The sequence below is a fragment of the Peromyscus californicus genome, unplaced genomic scaffold, assembly GCF_007827085.1.
Source record: "Peromyscus californicus insignis strain IS unplaced genomic scaffold, ASM782708v3 Scaffold_5__1_contigs__length_169319896, whole genome shotgun sequence".
Taxonomy (NCBI): domain Eukaryota; kingdom Metazoa; phylum Chordata; class Mammalia; order Rodentia; family Cricetidae; genus Peromyscus; species Peromyscus californicus.
The window spans coordinates 98,360,151-98,381,101 of NW_026294573.1; the positions used below are offsets into that span (position 1 = coordinate 98,360,151).

The 20,951-nt window shown below is 43.5% G+C and overlaps 1 protein-coding gene across 2 annotated transcripts in view; it reads right to left on the bottom strand.

Moving 5' to 3' along the window:
* The window catches only part of Plppr1 (phospholipid phosphatase related 1), a 285,228-nt gene extending 264,691 nt beyond the window's left edge, over positions 1-20,537 (bottom strand). Inside the window, exon 1 of one of the 2 annotated variants that reach the window (XM_052715907.1) lies at positions 20,107-20,537. The gene's annotated coding sequence lies outside the window, so the exon portion shown is untranslated. The remainder of the gene's footprint in view (positions 1-20,106) is intronic. The other variant, XM_052715906.1, reaches the window with a different exon arrangement.
* Positions 20,538-20,951: the final 414 nt, after the last annotated feature.

The window sequence follows — 20,951 nt, forward strand, 5'->3', positions numbered from 1 at the left end:
CATAGGAAAAAGAAATCCACCAAGAGAGTGGAAAGCCCAAATAGTCAAAACAGAAGCATTGAGTAAAAGTTCCAGGAAAGGAGATTCTAGTGGGACCTAAGATCAAATGCTTTAACAGCTGTCAAATGAAACAGGCCACCCTGACAGCATGCATCTTAAAAGGCTGAAAAGCACCACTGTGTGAGTCAAATCTGAAGATTTCAGTGCTGAAGTTCAACTGCATTACTCAGCTTCTCAGTCCCTCTCACCACACCAGCAAACTGTGGGTAATAATTGTACATCTCACTGCATTCACACACACGTTCAAGGATTCAACCAAACACCCACCAGAAACATCCATGAAAAGAAAACTGTTCTGAACACATACAGACTTTCTGTCAACATTCCTTAGCAATGCAGTACAACAACTATTGGAATAGTATTTATGTCTTATTAGGTGCTGTATAAGTGGTCTAAAGGGGATATATGATGCCCCAGAAGATGTGTGTGGGTTATAATTCTAGTCCTATATCATTTTTATATGAGACTTGAGTATATACTGATGTGACTAGACATGGCAACAGGGATCCTAGGATTCATCCCCCATGGACACAGAGAACGCACTTCCCCAGAATACTGAAGGATTAACAAAATAATACAAAATAAAAATGACACAATATAATCTCAAGTATTTCCATAGTTTCTCCCTTACAAAGACTTGGAAAAACAGAAGTTGTTTTTAGTGTGACTCTGATATTATTAATTTGCATAAAGAAGAAGCTGTCAATTACAATTAGGGAAGATAACGTTGGAGAACATGACGGAAAATCCAAATGAATCCTAGGCAGACAATGGTTTTACATCTGACAGTTGCAAAAAGATGACGTTAATGTCGTCTATGGGCTTGAGAATCCCAAAATATGAATATCATTCACTGTGCCACTTCATCCTACTCCTGTGATGTGGAGCCATGTTGCCCAACACAATAACCAGACAGATCAATAAAGTTAAAACAAGAATCCCCACAGGAGGTGACGCAGGGGGAGAAAAGCCCATCAAATTGGATTATGACATGAAGGGCCTCTGTGTGAGTGTTGAAAATATCTGTAAGTGATTTTATATGACCTAAAGCTGAGTACCAAGAGCCAGTGATTACATAAATAATGGAGCAGGAAGACAGCGCAGAGTATTTAAGGCTACTCCAGACAATGATGAAGTATAAGGCTTCCATTGCAATGAGAGAGAGCATCTAACCCAATTCTATAAGGAATTGATTAGCTGATCTTTTGATTTACTTGGAGCATTTGGCCGAACGGCTCTCAGAACAATAAACACAACTGTCTCCACTGGAAACTTACAGGTAAGCTCTGGTTCTAATAAAATAAGAGCTCACAACACATTTCGCAGCCTGTGATTTTGGTATTAGGGATCATCTTTGTTAGGCGGGTAGTAAAAACACGCTTCCTGGGTTAGTACAGGAGAACAAAAATTAATCCGTTTAGAAGTTTTCACTGGTAACGTATAAACTCATAAACAAGTCATTGTTACAAATGGCTCTACACAGGATGCAAAAGTCCTGCAAGGAAAATAGAACTTGATCCTTTTCAAAGCGGGAAAATCTCCTCACAATGAGAACCTCTTTACCCAGTCAGCAGCTCAACTAATATCCTGGAAACTGAGTAAAGGCTCTCAGGGGTCCACATACTGTGTTTGTTTATGAAATTGTCATGTTATTCTGAACAAAACCGCATTTGCCCCACTCCTTCCCAGTCCATCCCCACAGCCTTTCTGCTCACAGCAGGGCCAGGGAGCTCCTCCCTCAATTCCCATTCTGTCTGCTTCACTTTGGCTGACACAGCAAATGCACTCCGAAAAGTCAGACAGCAGAGTGGGAGTCATAGCCTTGAAACAAAGGAGGGTCATTGATAATTTATTTACTTGTTTATTTATTTCCAGTTCTCTCTTTCTGGTGGTCAGAGATTTCGATGACCAGGTCCTGGGATAGGCACTGGAACAAATCCATTACAATACCCTCTGGGACAACAGGGCAGTGGATAATTAGTAGTAAGTCTTTGTGAAGAACAAACCCTGAGAGGAAGCTACTGGAATTGTACAAAACTCTGCTACAGACAGGAAGGATGGCCTAAGAGAAGTACAACACCTTGGCTCTGGTGCCCATGTGTCATTCGAGATCCTGCTCCAATCAATGTTGTCATGTATGCTTTTCAGAGGTGATGTAATTGTATTTTGACATGGATCAAAGGTCATGGCTAAAATAAATGCATGAAAGAGGCTTGGGAAATTATCTTGTGTACTGGAGGATTTTAGGTAATAGAATTCAGGCTGTTAATTAGATTAAGCTTCATCAAAAAATGATGTTCACCATAGACAAAAAACATTCAAGTCTGTGATTATTTGACGTTGAAGTATTTGGTAAATGGAATTTGCTACTGCCCTTTCTGGGGGTTGGTGGGAGTGTCAGAGCCCATGATAAGCTCCTAGTGCTTGGCAGAATAGGAGATTTGCTTCTCAGTGTGACTCACACAGTCATTTATTACCAAGCCCAGCAGACTGTTCATGCTGCATCAGTTCCTTGCCACTTTCAAATCTTTTCTTTAAGTCACACTTGTTTAGAAGCAGTTCTAAACAAGTAATTATTTATTCAATAGAGGGCAGTATCTCATTTATTTACCTAAACAATCTTGTAAGCTAGGCAGAGTGAATACTATCCTTATGCCCAGAGCAGGGACACGGTGCTCCACTAAGGCATTAGAATTTGATTCTTGCAAAGAATGGAGATTCCACAGAAGGTATGAAAATTCAAAAGGCCTTTTATTGGAATCGATGTGTTCTGGGTTTAGTTTGGGAAGAAGGCTTTGCGGGCATTAGAGGAGGGGAAGTGTGGTAGGAGATTGACGGGAGACACCAAGGACACAGTAATGATCCAAGAAGAAACCGTAAGAGTCTAAATGACTCCTGCAGTGACGGGACTGGGGGCTAGGAAATTGATCTGGAAGGCTTTCTGAAAGTGAAGAATAGAGGGCTCAGGGACTAATTTAAAAAGGGAGAAGAAGGCTCCAAGGAGGGACCAGCCATTCTGGTTCACCTGATAGTAACAGTCATGCCATTAACTGGAGTGGGAAGTCTGGGAAGGGCAAGTTTGTGGGGGGGAAGGTAAACACTTTTTCATGCTTTGTTTGAAGTGAGATGCTACCAGGCGCTTAGCTCCTGAGTCTGGGAACCTTAGCTCCCTGTGTGGAAACATCAAAAATGAATTAATATAAAGTTTCCATTTTACTCCATTTACATCCTGCCCTTTCACATTCACCTGACTCATCAAAGACTGTAAGTGCTAATAACTTCTTAACACCAATTTAGAAGTAGCTGTGAGATAACGGAATAAGGCAAGTGCTGTGCAGTGAACTGAATAAATCGGCACAGCCTTCATGGAGGGGGGTCAGCAGAACGAGTCTCCGTTTAAAACACGCCTCTCGGTTTAGTAGGTTTTCCTTCTCTTTATTTCTTTTTTTAGTATCATCTCATGATTTTGTTGTCTATGTAATGAAATCATAGATGACCTGGCCATGGTCTTATCACCTTCCAGTTGGAAATCCTTGCATCCTCAATAGCAGAACTCTCGAAGTCTGCAGCCGGACTCATCACATTCAGCCTCAGCACAATCATCTCAGTAGTTTTCACCTTTTTGCAGAAAACAAGCTTGGTCTGCCATGGAAGCTTCTCTGACTCCTGTCAGCTACTCCTGAACATGAGGCCTTTCCTGGAGTGGTTAATGTACCTAGTGTCACCCTATTGGAGAAAGCTGGTTTTCCCTCATCCAGTAGGAGTGTCATTTCAATTGTTAATCTTCACCCTAGTTTTATTCATTCATTATTTTAAAATATATGTAACAAAGTATAAAATAAAACAAAAACTCTCACTTCAGAATTGGACAAGACAAACCAACAGAAGGAAAAGAGGCCACGAAAACACACAAGATTCAGACACCCACTCATTTGCTCACTCGGGAATCCCATTAAAAACTCTTAAACTGGAAGCCATAATATATATGCAGAGGATCTGGTGCTGATCTGTGTAGGCCCTGTGCATACTACTTCAGTATCTGTGAGTTCATATGAGCTTCACACATGTTGATTTAGAGAACCATATCTTCTTGGTGTCCTCCAACCCTCTGGCTTTTATATTCTTTCTGTCTCCTCTTCTGCAGGATTTCCTGAGCTCTGAGGGGAGGCATTTGATGGAGGCTTTATATTTTTTTAATGAGGAGAATTATGTGTAAACAAATCAGTCTTCCAAGGACACATATCAAAATATTAATGGTGGTTATGATCTATGGATTTTGGAATTTTTTGCATTACCTCTATGGCTTTAAATTTAAAAACAAACATTTACATTCCTTTTAGTTGGTACAAAGTGGGAGAGATGGTCACACATAAAATAGCTACAAGCCAGGAACTAAAATGAAATGTGCTCTGTAGAAGTACAAAGTATGACATAAAAAATGAAGAAGAGAATAATTCCATCTAACTAGAAACACCTGGAATGATGGGAGGTTAGGAAGCTCTGAATGGTGAGAGAAGAAGCTCCAAGACAGGGGAGCAGAGATGTACAGGGAATGCTGAGGAAAGGCAAGATCTCTCATGCAGCTTGAGCAAGGAGATGATGAGATGGGGAAGAGTCTGGGGCTTCCTATTGGAGGAGTCAGAGTGTCAGAATGGGAACCTCATGGCAACCTCCTGAGCATCACTGGAGGAAGGAGTGATAAGCACTGAAGATGTATTTTAGGCAGGCTTTCAGGACTGGAGGGAATGGAGACAAAAGACTAGGACATGACAGGGAAAACATAAGCCAAATGAGACCAGCCAAAACAACGATGCATCTGGATATATTGTAGGTTCCAGAGAATACGAGCCTTTCAGCACCCACATTGAAGGGAAGACGGAGCAAGACAAACAGAAAACAAAAAGCAGATTGAAGATGAGAAGCCATGGAGGTAAAAGGAAAACCATGAAAGGACGATACAAGGATGCCATGGGAAGAGACAAAGTGAACCCAGAGTAGCAGAAGAGTTGATGAAACACTCTAGTGACAAAGAGAAGGCTATGGAGGCCAGGAGAGAATAGATAGGAGGAGAGGTACAGAAATGGGAGATGAAAGACCAAGAAGTTGTGGCACACAGGGCTTCGGAATTTCCAGTTTGGGACGTAGGAACAGTTCTAGCTTGTCTAGGATCAATTAATACTATTAATAGGCATCAACATGGGCCAATTTTGACCCCTGAATGATTTTAGAAACTTGGCATCACTAGAGAGAGCAATAGAGAGACTAGCTCTAATGGGTACCCTCTTCTCAAGCCCTTTCCTCTTCCACATCTTTCTTCCTTCTACTCCATTCTACAGTTCTCAAGCACACTGCCTCAATTGAATCTACCAGGCTGGGCTGACTCCCCAGGGAAGACCTTGCCTTGGAGGAGGTGAGAATGGGGGGGGTGAATTGGGGGAAAGGCTGGGTGTGGGATGAGGGAGGACAGGGGAATCCATGGCTGATATGTAAAATTAAATTAATTATAAAATAAAAATATTTTTAAAAATGGGTTATTTTTTTCCAGATTTTAGCTACTGAATTCCATATAATTTGGTACACAATCACCACCTGACAAACCTACTATAAGTTGAAAATATTAAATGCATTATAAAGTTAAACAATTGTTAAGTTGAAACATAGTAAAACCTATATATACTCACATACTTACGCTGTTATTTCTTCACAGTCAGATTGCGGAATGAAAAGGTGTATGCATTTCCAATTCTGAGAATATTTGCCAGTTAGAGTAAAAATCCCTTGTAGTAACTCACAAGACTATCTGGTCAATATGTCTTTTTCATAAGCACTCAGGCACATGCTTGTATCTTTAGTCAATGAAGACTTTTTTAACATTGTACTAATTTTTGCATTATACATTTTCATTTCATAGCTGCAAGATGATATCTTGGGTTTTATTCATCTATCCATTGTGAAATTTGACTGAATTCCAAGTTATTGATTATTTGCATTGTCTGTTTTATGTGTTGGCATACTCCACTCATTTGCTAGTGTGTTCTTCTTACTGTGAGTGCTCTCTGATAGCATGACTATTAAGCCCCCTTTCAGCCATTCACAGCCACATTATTCCTTTATTTTAAGGCTTCACTTGTGAGTGGTCATTTCCTGGATGGTGGCTCTGAATGAAGCTTTCTCCTGGCCCCTGAGGATTAGTGGCAATTGAAGTCTGAGCATTCTATGCCAATGCATTAGGAGAGGTACATGTTTCCTATTATAAAATCAATGCTCTTATGACTTTCCCTGCAATGGTACAGTACCACATTAATCTTTTTATTTTACCTAAAACAAAAAGAAACCTTTTCCTTAACAGGTTTTTGTGATTTACCATCTTGCTGTGAGCCCCATGCCTACAGAATAGCCTCACAATGCAAAGTGATGAAATCTTGGATGCCTTGAAGCAACACAGAAGAGATCTTTAGGAAGTTCATAGAATATCTGAGAAAATCAAGGGCTCTAGTATCCTGGTGGCTTTGAATTAGCTCAGGCTAATGCCAGCACATCCTTTGCAAATGTTCCCTGCATCAAATATCTATTGTCTTGTGTCTATGCCTTTTGTTTTCCCAGTGAAAAGATAAGTTCACTTGTCATTTTTCGTTTTGCTTTTCAGGAGTCCCAATGTTTTCTTGGACACAGAACAAGGCCATTTGGCATCTCTCCCTGTGAGTAATGATCTATTTATGGATCTGTTTCTCTGGCACATTTTTGCTGACATAGTTTTCCAGGCACAGGAAGAAAAAAAAATGACAAAAGTTAGGCCACATGACATCTGAACATTGCAAATGGGCTGAAGGAGTAGATGATGCCCTCAGTCAGCAAATGTCTTGTTTATTTTTAATTGACAATAATTGTATGCATGTATTGAATATAGCACGAGATTTCAATAAATGTTTACCATGTGTCATGGCTTCTTTGAGCCTCATGTATGTTAAGCTGGTTCCATCTACCATTATGGTGAAATTTGAGGACAATTAGCAAGACTCATCTAAGCTAAAGCATTCCTCTCAATAACAAAGATGCTGAAGATTCTAATAATATCCATGAAGGGGAAACTTGGGAAAAGGAGCATGACAGTCATCAAAGAGGCCAGAAGAAAGAGGGACTGAATCTGCTCGGGATAAGGAGGGGTATGCAAGACAAGCTATAGTCACAGATGTATTTGGGGACAAGGTTCATCTACAGCATGTAAATTATTATAAACAAGTGCTCTTAAACACATTTTTAAATACTTAGTTTATTTTAATTTATATGTATATATCTGTCTATGTATATACACATATGTGTGAACAGATGTGAGCCTAGTGTCCAGAGAGGGTGTCTGATGACCTGGAACTGGAGTTACAGAATGTTGTGAGCCATCTGACATGGGTACTGGGAATCAAACTCAAGTCCTCTGAAAGAGCAACAAGTGATCTTAACCACTGAAACTATCTCTCCAGCCCCAAACAACACTTGCTGTTTAGAAGCACAAGTGCTGAGGACTCACATGAGTCAAACCTGAGGGTGGATTTCTGGGAACTACAAAGGGGAGAGGAAAAACTGAAATGACATCATTGTCGGAAGACAATGGAGACTACTAGAGCTGATGAAGGAATGGTGTGTTCCTGATATTACCCATGGAAGAGGCATCACAATGAGTCAGAATAGGGATTGAGGATAGGTATTCACAAGCTGGTGATGAGACAAGTTACTTGACATGATGCCTATAGACACCTTTGACATCCTTTATACCAATCTCATGTCTCCGTGGGGAGAGGATGGCTCAGGTGGACTTTTCAATTACAACTAATTCTGACCAGAAGTGATTGGACGTTCAGGGGATAATATCATGAAAGGAACATGAGAGCTCTCTGCAGTCAGGGAGGAACCCTGCAAGGACATCATGGGCAGAAGGGGCCAAAACCCCTTCATCTAATAACGCTGAGATAATTTAAAGGACTAAACAGGGAGGAAGGCTACCTCAGAGCAAAATTCTGAGAAGACTATAAATGCTTCTGTTGGAGGGAGGCCTTATCTAGAGATCAGAACATGACTGGAGATGGGTATTCAATAAGTCCCATGTTTAAGTTAATATTCTAAAAGGGACACATAACTAAGGTGAAGTCATCAAAATAAGTACCATAACTCATCAAATTACTAACAACAAGAATAACCTAAGGATCACAAATATGTTAGAAGAGAAAGGAGTTTTGATGGAATTTATAAGAATAAGAAAGATAAAAGAGACCTGAAGCAGGTAATGGACAGGCAAACCAAACTAGAAAATTCTGTTCCCATGGAAGTGGAGAAACACAGGCTTCACCATTGGCTCTCTGTGGGGAGATGACATGCATCAGGGGTCAGCAGGAAAGGCTGCCTAAAATAGCAAGAGAGTAGACAAAGAAAAGCAAGGCTCAGTGATCTCATTTTGATTAGGCCTATGAGGCCAATACCATGTTGAGTCCCATTGCCCATTGTGGCTCTGAAGCTTCTGCACATTTGGAGATGTGTTCATACTCTTTGCCCTTTGGATGTGGCCATTGTTATTGGCATCTTAGATCCACTTTCAAAATACTACTGATTTTTTTATTTACTCAGTAAATTTCAGGTAGTCTTCAGGATTTGGAGTATGTTATAATGAACAAAACAGACAGAATCCCTCATTTAATGTTTATATTGTAGAAAAGAGAGACAGGTCACAAATAGATGAATGAGTAAATTCATAGATGGAAAGTTGAAGTATTTCTCAGTGCTGATGAGGAAATATAAATCAAAGTAAATTAACGAGTAGCAGGCTGAATATTTTGGACATTATCAGAGAAGGCCTACCTGATGGCCTTTGAGTAGACAGGTATTTGAGGCAGGAATTGGAAATATGCAGATTCTTTTTCAGACCAGACATTACTGGTGGATCTACCCAGGAGTGCATGTGAGTATGGTTGTCATATTTGATAAACTTTCTCTGCCTTAGTTGTCAGAATCCTAGAAAACCACAGTCCAGACTCAAATGGCTCCTATCTTATGTACATACATTATGAGCACTAACATGAGGAAGAATGGAACCCTAGTGATGGGAAGGAGAGGCTAATCTCCACATGTGCTGTGAAATGAGCCCTCAGCACTGGGTGGGTTTCTAACTCTTATCACTTACCCTTCAGATTCTGTGAGTCTCTGCAAGCCTATGCATATGTGTACATCTAGGTAATCCCCCAATACAACAAAGAATATTGAGAGTTACTTAGTGTGTGTATTTAACTGGTAGAGATCAACAGAGTCAATCTTATGTTTTAGAAAGCCATATATTTACATAAATTCCCAAGCATTGCCTCCAAAGTAGTATAATACAGAGACAGAGGACTAGATTTTAACTTTTAAAGCAGAGTCTCCATGTATTGGTCATTCCCTCCATCTTCCCGTCCTTTTCAAGACTTGTGAACTCTACATGTGAGAGATCTGAGATTTAGAAAGGCAGGGAGATTGGCCCAGCACCACAAAGCTAATGAATGACACAGCTGAGTCCCTTAAGCTAGCAGAGCAGGGAAATAGAATTAGCATGTTTCGAAATCATAATTTTATTTATGCCATATCATGAGTAAAACTTTCCAGATAAGCATAAGGAGGAGTAAATTGTTTGATTAAAGATGGCAGGTCAAATACATTCATTTTGGATTTCATTTCTTAAGGTTCAACTTGGCAAGAAGCCAAATTGAAAACTAAATCCCTAGTAATACGTTCACAGATGAATACCTTCCCTAGGAAACTTGGGTAACATCTCATTTCGCATCAAGAATGCTGCCTGGCTTCAAAGTATTATGCAAATGTGAGACCCTCAGGCCTTCTAGGAGGAGAATGGGGGAGCAGAGATGAGAAGGGCAGGCTGGGGCGGGGGCAAAAATGAGAAGGTAATCTTTGCAGAGGCTCCTGAGTGACATTTACATGCAGCGTGAGTTTCAATTTGGTAGCAACTCATTGCACAAGCTAGTTTTTGTGATTTGAGTCCCACAGTTCCCCTGTCTTGATGTGAGGGGTTGTTTTGCAGTCAGATATAGTGAAATCAACACTAGCTTAACAGACTAGAAAACAGTCTGTGATCTGTGCCTTGCCAATCACCAGTGGTGGGACCCTGGACAAGTCACTTAACCTCAAAGGATATCAGCTTTTTTATTTGGAAAGACACAATTGAAGTAGACGATGTCCTCCAGCAATTCTGTGAATCAAGAAGAACTGACAGCTGTTGCCATGGATTAAGTTAGAATTTAGTGCCCTCATTATTGTACCTGTTGTTGGGATGTGAACTCTTGGAAAGCCCACGGTTTACTAGGTGGCTTCTATGCGATTCCCAGAAGACATGCATATGCTAGTCTTCACCTGTCCTGAAATGAAAGCAGCCTTTAGCCTGTTCACACAATTGTAACATTCAGTAAATGTTTATTGGCCAAGAGAGGTTGCTTCTGCTTGAGACTGACAGCTAAAACCAAAGGGTGAAACAACATACAAGGTAAAGTCCCACGATATAAGAAAAAAGATCAAATACATAAATGTTAATAGACCAAAACTGTTGGCAGAGTGTGCAGCAAAGTTTCCAGTGGATTCTCTGAGAGACTGGGACTGAAGTGTAAAGGATGTTTGCTTTCTTCCTTTCTTGTACATGCATTTTGTATAGCAACATAATACACAAAGTACTGACTCAATTAATTTTTAAATTGATTAAATGTAGTACTCTTATTGGTTCAAACTAGCCTGACAAGAAACTGTCATATGTCATATATCACACCACAAAAACAAAACTAAACTAAACTGAACTAACTCTAAAAGGTTTTTCTCAAGTCTTAGAGTTACTGCCTTGCATTTATAGTTCAGGGGGGAAAAATCCAGAGATATTCTTTGCAGGGATGACGGCTTCCCCTGTTAATACAAGTATGAATGAAAAGTCTTTTTTTTTCCTTTTTGTCTTTTTAATTCCTGGGACCCGCAGGAGAGTAGGCTATAGGCTGGTTATCAGAGCAAGTGGATGTATGGGCTTGCCTGGAAGTGATAGCAAGCAAGACTGGAAGATGAAAATGATGATAAAGTGAGCTTGACTTGTAGAGATGCTGAGCTGAGCATCAGTGCTCTCCACCAGACTGTTCTTGTTAATTGTATCTTATTCCACTTGATTATGTATTTCATTGAATTCATATGTTGATGAGGGAGCATTGCTCTGTGCTTCTTATCAAAAAATCGCAATAATGGGGCACCCCAGAAACCCTCACCTATCAGCCATGCAAAGACATCCCATCTCCTTACAGCAGAGATGCTCCTGTCACCACAGTCACCTTTTCATCAGACTGCCTGTGAGCAATTTTAGAACACTTGATGCCACAATACTGAAAGAAATGGCCATTTCTAATGTAACAGAGGCAATCTAAGCTCTGTGCTTCCAAGTCACGTCAAAATGTATTACAATCATACGAAGAGAGTATTTATTTCTTATGTGTATGTGTCTCTGCTCCAGGTTGTTACTGATGAATGAAAAAGATATATTTGCCATAGATGAAGGAATACCTGCAAGGATGCAGAGCTGACTCCGTCAGTCAGCAGTGACAAGCCACAGAAGCTCATCCCCTAAGCTTTTCCAGAAAGTGAAAAGGATATGGATGATCTGAAATTCCAAGTCTTGGGCATCAAAAGGAACAGTTGGATGTGCACTGACTTTGGATGTGTTCCAGACTATGAATCTAACTCTACCTCAGGCGGCTGAGTAAGCCAGCTCAACTTTCTATAGCTTGATTTGCTCAGCTGTAAAGTGAAGAAGTCAGTCACTACTCAACAGTGTGCTGTAAACCTATGGTGGTAATACACAGAAAGTCCTTTAGGTAGCCTGGAGGAGCACGTGCTAAGGTATCTAGGAGATTCCAACTTCCCCTCCTTTAGCTCTTTCCCTTTTCCATTCATGCTCTTTCTCCCTTTTCTGATTTCAGAAACGGTCAGTCTCTGTCATTGTACTTGCTGACCTCAATTCTCATGCAGGCCACAGTGCTACAATCCAACACCAGCCAAGTGGACAGGTGTGGTAATTTTCTCCCACTTCCTAGCTTGAGTGTTCAAAGACCTCAAAATTATAAAAGCTGACAAAAAGTGCATGAATGAATTTGTAAACAAAAGGACTTGCCTAGACACTCCTTGCACTTCCCTCTAGCCTTGAGACAGATGCACAAAGAACAGGTAGAACTTGTCCTCAGCTCTCGTGTTCGCTCTTTGGCTTTACTCTAACCATTGAATGCAATGTTCACCGGTGAGCAGACCAGCCAGGTCATGATAGTTTGTTAGCAGCAATTGTCACTATGTTGGATGAAGTTTGCTTTTTTTTGTCATTGCGTTCTGATGGCAGAGTGGGAAGGCCAGAGACAAACTTTACTATACTTTGTGAAAAAAGCAAGTGATGAGGCATTGGCATGAGGCAAAAAAAAAAAAAAAAAATTCAAACAGTTCCCAAATAAACCTCAGCAACCAAAATAAACAGTGTCTTAGAGCAGTATTTTTAAATTCATACTTAATACAAAAAACCCGTAATGATCAAAATATTTAAAACTTAAATGCAGAGAGGAGCTAACACTGCTTCTAGAACCTGCTTCCCTCACATTATCTAATTTCCACACTGGATAGGGGCTGGGGCAGAAATCAAGGGAGGACCTCAGCCTGCAGTCAGATACCTCTCACCTACAGTAACTAGTAGCCTCAGGAAGATTGCTGCCCTTATTTTTTGGTTCCTCATTTCTAATCACATTTCAAGTGGAAGCCTGATGAGGTAACTCACTGTATGACTCACTACACTTGAAGTTCTAAGGCTATTAAAAAAAAAAGCTGCATTGTTTAGGATACCGTCAATGACTCCAAAGGGGGGAAGATCCATTCATCTGTGTCTGCAATGCAAAATGTTCATTGAACAGTAACTATGAGACAACTGCTAAGCTAGGCACTGAAACAGCACAGAAATGGGAGAGTACAGGAGGTCTGGCCAACCTAAGAATGGAATTCCAGAAAGAGGGATCATCACAGCCAGAGACTTAAAGGTGAAAAAGAAAGTGCTCACTGTGGGGACTGTGAGGAGTTTACTGTACAAAAAACAAATAGGATGAGTGGATACATACACGTACATGTATGCATATGCATATACATTATATGGAAGGGGATTATCCATCAAACCCGAATTCCATTCACTGTCCTGCTGCTAACTGGCTAGACAAAGGGGCCTCCTTATCCACTGGGATTCTGCTTTAGGACACAACACAAACTTTCCCATGAAAGAAAATAGACAATTTGCTAGAGAATGTTGTAAACCTCACATGTCGGTGTCCAGAGTTTATATTTCTCAGTACCCACGTAGGGCTATAATTAAGACACGTAATCATGTCCCTGAGAGCATTTTTCTAAAGAGCTAAGTTTCCATTGTGCAATGCCTGCCAGGCTGAAGCTTACAGGGACCAGACTAGACAAGCAAACTTTCATCTCCTCCCTGAGGTGTGGGAAGCACACACCTAGCAAAAGTTGCTGGCAGCCACCCCCAGCGGAGTCTACTCCATCTAGGCTATGGGAACCTAGCTCACCTGCTGCTGTCATGGTTGTGTCTATTGATTTAATTCCTGCACCTGAAAAGTTGGGATTACAGTCAGCTACTACAATGAATAAAAGAATTTTTAGTGAACACCAAAGCATACATGAGCTATATGCTTTTACCTCACTATTTTCAAACAAGACCTTCCATCCCCCTGCACCAAGATGAACAAATAACTCATCTAATCCTCAGTCCTTCCTGATAGGTTCCACTATGATTCTTGAGGGCTTGTTTGGAGGTTCTAGCCGGGGAGCGCAGCTACTCATATACCCTTGACTGAAGATCGGCCCTCCTCCATTTGGGAAGGTCATCCTCTTTGACCCAGTGTGCACGGATGTGGAGCAGTGAGGGAAGAAGGGGACACCAGCCTAGCCAGCCAGATCAGCTGAATCAACTCTGACTGTCAATGGGGTGACAGATGTCACAGCCATGTCGCCCTCATATCCATCCACTGTGATTTTTTTTTTTTTTTTTTTTTTTTTGGTTTTTCGAGACAGGGTTTCTCTGTGTAGCTTTGCGCCTTTTCCTGGAACTCACTCTGTAGCCCAGGCTGGCCTCGAACTCACAGAGATCCGCCTGGCTCTGCCTCCCGAGTGCTGGGATTAAAGGCGTGCGCCACCACCGCCCGGCTCCACTGTGATTCTTGAGCACAGCAGGAACTAAGAGCACAGAGACCTGCACTATGTGCCCAAACACACACAGCTGATAAGTGGCAGAGCCAGAATTAAGAATTCAATCGGGGGCTGGTGATACGGCTCAGCTCAGCAGGTAAAAGTGCTTGCCACCAAGCCTGACTTCGATACTCAGAACCAACAGGATGGAAGAAGAGAACAGCCCCCTGGAAGTTGTCCTCTAGTCTCTTTATGTGGGCACTGGCATGTGTGCTCTCTCTCTCCCCCTTCCCTCACCTCTCTCTCTCTCTCTCTCTCTCTCTCTCTCTCTCTCTCTCTCTCTCTCTCTCTCTCTCTTTCTCTCTCTCTCACATACACACACACTTCTATAATAATAATAATAATAATAATAATAATAATAATAATAAGAAGAAGAAGAAGAAGAAGAAGAAGAAGAAGAAGAAGAAGAAGAAGAAGTTTTAAAAAGAAAGAAACTGGTCTTCCAACATCTACTTTATAAAAACAAAGAATTCAGTTAATTCAGATTTCCGAGGGAATTCAGAATGAGAACAGGCAGCAGCTATCTCAGGTTGGCTTCTGTGCTTTCAGCCATGTCGTTCCATAAACAAGGTTCATCAGCCTGCAGGTCCAGCGACAGCATTCAGGTTGGACACTCAAGATCATAATTCCCTGGCTCCAGGAAGCACCTATGATTTAGTAGTGGGGAGGATCCTGTGTCTGTCTCCATCCTTCCCACATTCTTGGGAACAGACATCCTTCCTCTCTGCGCTGCTCTCCTGCTCTCACCCCTGCACCTTTTGTTCTTCAGCACTACCTCTTTCCATCTGCTCCTCCTTGATAAGAACTTGCTGCAAGCTCACTACACCTTCTCCCAATGGTCCCGTAACTCTTTCCCCTGCCAGACTTCATAAATGACGGATAGATGCACATGCCTGGATGCTCTCCCTCCACTCCCCTCTAGGCCCTGAAATATGGCCTCTGAGCACACTGTTGTGCAAAGCTGCCTTTCTAACTGTCACCAGGGAAGTCTGCACATTGTCTGTCTGCAGTTCTCTACTTTCCACACTTTCATCCCTCCTCACTTAAAACCATCCTGATCATTGACACATTTGATGAAGGGACACAGATTACAGGATAACCACAGTAGCTCTGAGAGCTGGTCCTGGTACTGACCAGCTTGGTATCTATCGCTCTAGAAAGCTGTTAAGACCTGTCTCAGAGCCAAGGCAAAAGGACTTATGCACACTGTCAATCAGATTTCGTGCCTGAGTCCTGATTCAAGGCCTGACCCAATGTGCATCTCTGGAGTCTGACTGTCCCTCTTACAGTTCCCCCAGGCTTTTTGCTTTCGTGTTAATTCTCTCCGACCTTGTCTGAGAAGTCCATTCCCACATTCTATACTGGAGCTCAAGTCTCTCTTTTATCCCTACCTGTGACTAAGTGCTGAAATTCCATCTCTAGGTTGATGGTCTACTTGCCATCCTTCCCCTTAGTGCAAACAGGTGTTGGCATTCATTGTGACATCACAGTACGCTGAGATATGTCCTAGTACTTTCAAGATGTTCCAGAATCCAAAATCCTCAAAATCCACTTCTGCAAAACAGAATCCCATTTACCTTCCATGGCTAACCTTTTCCTCCTCCTTTGCCATCCCCTGCCCAGCTACCAAATTATCAAGCACATGGTACTGTCTGGAAGGCCGCTGCTTTTCCTTTAGCACTGTGGTCAGTCTGAGACAAATTCAGCTTTGCTTCATGATGATGTCTCCTCCTGGGACCTTCATATTGTAACTCAAGATATGTGGACTTGGGTCAATAAGATGCATAGACCCCAAGTTGTACTGCGGATGTGTCTAGCTCACGGGTATCAGGCTAAGATCCACGGATGCCAAGATGCCATGAGCTCTTCAAATGAGACCCTAGAGCTTCAGAGCCTGGAGTTCCAACTTACTTACAAAGTTTTTGGTAAATTCATTAAATAAGGATATTTTGACAAGCAAGGGGAATGGGGTACGACATGCCAGGAACTAGTTGTGTGTTCCTGTCACTGCCTCCAAGATTTGCCAGTAACCTGATTTCTTCAATACATGTTTCAAAATGATGGCTCAATGCTGTTCACAGTGGCTCTGTGAAGAAGTGGCATTTCTTCACAGATTAAGCTGAGAAAAATATGTCCTTGTTTTAATCTGAAGTCTCCCTAGAATATTTTTGTCACTGGTTTCCAAACATGGACCCCGCAGAGAAGCACAGGCCATGAGTTAGCTCCTATTTTCCTAATGCAGAGTCATGACTTGGTGACTGAACTTCTCACTCACTTATTTAGTCATCCATTCAGTGAATGAATGTTGAATCTTTGCTTTACAGCAGGGCTGTGCTGATGCAGCAGTGACTGTCCTGCCCTCAAAGAGCAGAGAAAACTCATCTCAGCAGTGAATGCTGAGGGGATGGAGGGTGACCCAGGGGCACCCAGAAGGAGAATAGCAGGGTTGACTTCTCTCTCTTGCTTCCCAGATATATCTCCTCCCCACCGCTACCCCCACACACACACACACACCATCCCTGTCATTTCACACTTATATTCCCACAATAAGCTCCAGGCCTGCAGCCTCACCATCTCCAATTCATCCTCCACGCTGCGGTCATGGCCATCATTCTCTAATGCCCATCTGATCACGTCTCAAACTTTCCCAACCTTCAAAGGCTTCCAGGCTTTTACATACAATTGAAGCTCTTTTGCTCGGGGATGGGGGGATTCCAGTCACACACGATCCCTGCTTATTTCTCTGACATGCTGTTATTCCACTCCAAGGAGATAAGACCCTGCATCTCTTGCAGCCACACAAAACTCCTTCTGGAACTTGCATACTCTTTCTGCATGGAAAGTCTTTCTCTTCTTCATGTCATTGCTCAAGACTCATCTCACGTCAAACTCCCTAAGAAACCTTTTGATCTTCCCACCTTCCCGTTGCTTTCATAGCATCGTGGCCATATCTCTGTACAAACACTCACTCCATAGCATCAGTTGTTAATTAGTCTCACCCCCATGCTATTCTTTCCCCTATAGCTCTAGTCACCCAGGATGACTTACAGTTACCCAGTTTATATCAAGCAGTCACGCGTTTCCTCTGCCTGGAATGACCTCTCAATCCTTCCCCGCCTATAGAGACTATTCATTTTTTCAAAAGTATCCCAAGGATCACCTAAATTCCCCAGGGAAAGAAAAGCAAATCCCTGACTTGCAAGTACTGCTGGCACTTTGTTTATACCATATTGATAAGTTGGTTATACGCCAGAGGTAGTTTCCTCCTTGAAGGCTTGAATCAGCTTTTGCTTCCTTGTGTTTTGTTTGTTTTATTTTGTTTCTTCCAGGCTTTAGCAACAAGTACTGATGCATGTTTTATAAAATGTTGAGAAAAATCCAGAGGGAGGGAGCAGAGTGTATATATAGTTCATATGTCCGGGACTCAGTACCTTGCAGAGACATTGCACTCTGGCTGCTCCATGTGTGTTAATCTCAGATTTACCACAGCACTGTAAACACTTCGAGGGCCAGAACTATGTCATATATTTTAATATGGCTTCTGGTACTAAGTACAGGACACGTGATCAATAAGCACCTATCAACAGAATCTGCATGTTATCAAATTAAAGTGATCTTGCAAATGAAGGAAGAGGAAAAGCACCCGAGCCGAGCCGAGCAGATGAAGAACCCTAGTAAGAAGGGAGGGGGATCTCCATCTTTCCTTGCCAAGACTTTTGAGAATAATGATGAGACTGTCACCCTGAAGTAAAAAAAAAGAAAAAAAAAAGGAGAGGGGGATATAGGCTGACAATTATTTTCAACTTTGCCAGTGTCTACTGGAAAATATTTCTGGGAAAGTCTTTTCTCCCCCAGTTATTTGAAAAAGAAAAAAAAAAAAAACACTTTCAGATTCCTCTCTCACTGAATTCTTCTTAATAGAGTCATAAAGCCAAGCTGTTTTAATCCTGTTTCCCTTTCCCAACGCCCTCCTCCACCCTTTCATTTTTCCTTTCTTCTTCAAACCTCCCCTCTTCTGGCTGTGCTTGTGAGACAAGGTCTCACCTGTGAGCGTTCTCATTGAAGTTCATATAGGTCACACTTTCTCCCATTTCAAAGTCTCAAAGTTTTAAAGCAAAACTGTTCCCTGTTGGAATGAGCAGAGAGAGAGAGAGAGAGAGAGAGAGAGAGAGGTGGCCTCTACTTGCCATCTGGAAGTGAGGAAAACCCCCTTGACCATCACCCAGTCACTGACACTCGAGCCCAGTTGCCAGCATTTCTTCTGACAGCACCAGCTTGGCTTCTCTTACAAACTCCAGACTCTGGCTTACAGAAGAGATGAATCTGCACCCACGTGCATCCACCCCACCTTCCAGTCACAAACACGGCGGGATGGAGAAACTTCAATACATAAACTTTCTATACCTGAAAAACAGTTATAGTAAAGGCAAGCCTAGGTGTTCCAGATACGACACCTCAGGCATCTCCAAACTAGATCCCATTCCATGAACAGGAACTGCCACCACAACCCCCAAAGGAGAATGAATTCAGGGAAGGCTTTCTAGTGTGGGGCACTGGACTTCATCCTGCCTTAATTGGCTTTCTTCACACCTCTGATTCTCCCCTCTTTTCTCCCCCTTTGTCCTGGCTTCACCTGCTGACCCAGTGTTGGCTACCTCCAAGGGCCATTAGAATCCAGGCTTTCCCCAGGTGCCGCAGGCCCTTTGCTCTCTGAGAGCTCACCTCAGCGGGAACTGGCTTTTTAAACGGAAATTCTTTTCTCAGGACCTTTTCCCTGGTGCAGAAGAGAAACACAGCCGTGCCAGTCCACCAACTAGATAACCAGGTGGCAGGCAGCAAAGCATCTCCACAGAAAAGGTTGAAAGCAAAAAAAAAAAAAAAAAAAAAAAAAAAAAAACCGATAAACCCACAAAGACGAATAACAACCCCGCATCCTACACATACTTCACACGTGTGTGCCACGAAATCCAGGACAAAAATAAATTCCCAGATTCGCTTGACACCGCTGCCACCACGACTGTCTCAGTCCAGCCGCTACGCTGCTGCAGTGGTGTGTGTGTGAAGACAGCCCCCCCCCACCCCCGCCAGCAGAGACCCTGGGGCCCTGCGTTTCTAGGAGGTGATTATGTCAAGCCTTTCAGTAACTCATCCTTCATCTGGCACTGACCCGAGCCTCACCCTAGAAACTCTGTCACTGGTGTCGATGAGAAAGCCCATGGCTATCCCAATTCTCCAGGTGACACCGTTACTATGTGCCTAGAGCTCAGAAAAAGAGAACCTCGGGCAGGTGCCCACGCCTGAAGCAAATCAATCACAACGCGTACAGCCAGGGGCTGAGAAATCTCAACCCCTGTTGGGTGGGCGGGTTAGGCATCAAGTACCTGCAGGGCTCCGGTCCCCCACGCCCACCCCCGCGATGCCTCTGGACATCCCAGCCCCGAACACAGTCTGTAGGGCGGAACCGGACAGGGAGAGCGCCTCCACGCCCCCTTTGTCTCCACGTTTGCCAAATGACAGGAGAGGAAAGTTTACGAGCCTGGACGGGGGAGCTTTCTTCTGGTTCCATCTGGCACCTTGCAGAAGACGACCCTCCCTGGGATCGCCCTCTCCTGCCCGAAACAACCAGGGCACTACCTTCATCTGCACCTTGGAACCCGCAAGCCAGGCGTGGGCCACCTGCACCGCGTCGTCGGGTCGGGAACCCGCCCCTTCACCCCACTGCTGTCCAGGCTCAGCTGTCCCCCGGGCTGCAGAAGCCACACTCACCTCCGGCGGCCAAGCTTCCTCCCTTGCGCCTATTGGGCGGCCCGACTACCGGCAGCGAGGTGCATTCAGGCAGCGGCTGCAGACAAGCTCCCCGAGCGCTGCTGCATTCCGCCTGCGTGGGAGAGGGAGCGGGCGAGCGCGCGGCGCGGGCGTGTGCGAGTGTGTGTTTGTGTGGTGTGTGTGTGTGTGTGTGTGTGTGCGTGCGTGCGTGTGTGTGTGAGTGTGTGTGTGTGTGTGTGTGTGTGTGTGTGTGTGTGTGTGTGTGTGTATGAGTGTGTGTGTGCGCGCGCGCGGGAGGAGGTGGTGCGCGGGATCAGAGATCCCCCTCAACGACCATCCCGAGCTTTGCCTCCTCTGCCACCTCCTCTCGCCTTTGGGTCCTGGTTTTGGGTTTTGGGATCTCTGGTTTGCTTAATGAAAGGGAAGGAGCAAAAGGCTGGCGGGGAGGGGGCATGGGGGGAGGAGAGGCGGGGAGAGGGCCGCGCATGCTCAGAAAGGGGCACCGAGCTTGCTCTTAAGAGCTGGTGCGTGAAGCCTGCAAGGTTGTGCCCCCCGGGAGCAGCCGGGCTCAGCGAGGCTCCTGGAAGGCAGCCGGGGGAATCCCGCTGCCTAGATGCTCCCTGCTCGGGTACTCCCGGGATCCCGCACGCTGGAAGCCAGTGGCGGGATCCCCACCCACCTAAGAGCTGCTGCTGCTGCTGCCAGTCTTGGATAGCACCGCGTTCTTCTTGCATTGGATATTTTTAGTTCTTGATCAAGCATTCCCAGGGGCAGCGCATGACATCTGCCCAGGGATCCACAAGGAAGCCCTGGCGACAGGACTAAAAGGAGCTTCTTGACTTGCC